Source organism: Orycteropus afer, unplaced genomic scaffold (genome assembly GCF_000298275.1).
Source record: "Orycteropus afer afer isolate SDZICR_OR568_19922 unplaced genomic scaffold, OryAfe1.0 scaffold00280, whole genome shotgun sequence".
Taxonomy (NCBI): Eukaryota; Metazoa; Chordata; class Mammalia; order Tubulidentata; family Orycteropodidae; genus Orycteropus; species Orycteropus afer.
Window position 1 is genome coordinate 2,739,548 of NW_006921867.1, and position 1,632 is coordinate 2,741,179.

Sequence of the window (1,632 nt, forward strand, 5' to 3'; positions counted from 1 at the left end):
TTTTGAGAATCATCCAAAAACAAGAAAAACCAACACAAAAAAATGACAGTGCTGGTATTCTTTAAACTACTCACAAAACAAAGGCATTTATCACATTTTGGTGGAGAAGCTTATATAAGTATAAAAACAATAAAATAAACCACAAAGGAAAAGGCTGATATTTTTTAATGACATCTGTCTATCTATATATAAGCCTCTGTGATTAAAAAAAATCCAAATGTAAAACTGGCATTTATTTGGAGCAATTAGTTCATTAAAAGAGTTGGAAGATACAATTGAAGAAATCTACTAAAAAGACAGACTAGTCAATGAAATTAAAAACTATTAATGTTAATAATAACTAGCATAAATACAGTATAAAAATGTGCATACACAATTCTATGGACTTTTCATTTAAAAAATAAAAACAAACAAAAAAACCTCACTATCATCGAGTCAATTCCCACTCATTATTATTAACCTATCAATTCTATCTATTTAATTGGAGCTCCAGAAGAAGGTAGCAGAGATAATTTTCAAGGAAGTAATACGAGAATTTTCCTGTTAGTGCAAGACATATTTTCCATCAAATACCTGACCAATAAAAGAAAAAAAGGCCAAACTAAAGCACAAACATATTTTACATTTGGTGCAGATTTCCTTTAGAGAAATAAAACATGACAGTTTTGAAGACTCTTGAGTATCCTTCCTCAAACTCATTTCTCTCTGTATTTCCTTTTTTCAGAGTAAACCAACATACAGAATTAGTTGTAGAAAATCCCAGGTATAATCTTATATTATGATTAAGTAGATACTTATCCTGAAACACTTGGCTTGTTTTTTTTTTTTTTTTTTTTTCTATCTGGACATGAAATATTTACCTCTGTAATGTTCCACAACTTTTGCTTTTCATACAATATTGGGTTCTTGAGCTTTGTCCAGGTTAACAAATTTTAATTTTGCTTTTAAATTTAACTATTTGGGTTGAAAGAAAATTTCTTTGAGTAGTAGTATGTTTACTTCACTCTGGTATCTGAGTAGTAACAACCTAGTTCTTTTTTTTTAATTATTATTATTACTTTTTAATTAAGGATCTTGAAATACTGAAACAGTGAAAGACTGAACTCTAAACATTTTTACTATAGGCTTGTGATTATAAACTCCACCATGAAACTGCCCAAATCTTACCTGCCCACATTCTAAGCACAAAGCTTATTTGCCATTTGCCTGTGGCAGTGGAATGCCTTTTTTCTTTTCCTTTTGGTATTGGTTTATATTGATAAACTTTGGAAATTTTGGCTTTGTTTACTGATATTTGCTGTAATTCTTTCGCACCCTAGTCATTACTTCCCTTCCTTTTGGAATGATTTTTTAAAAATCAACATCAAATTGGGAAAAAAAATCCATTTCCATTGAGCCAATTTCAACTCATAGTGACCCAATAGGACAGATTAGAACTGCTCCATAATCATGATGGAAGCAGATTGCAGATTGACACCATATTTTTCTCACACAGCAGCTGGTGCGTTTGAAACACCATACTTTTGGTTACTAACCCAGGGCCTAAACTACTCCACCATCAGGGCTCTTTCGGCTGATGAGATTCTGTCTACAACCCCATAATGCACCAATTATCTCTCTTACATGACCTAT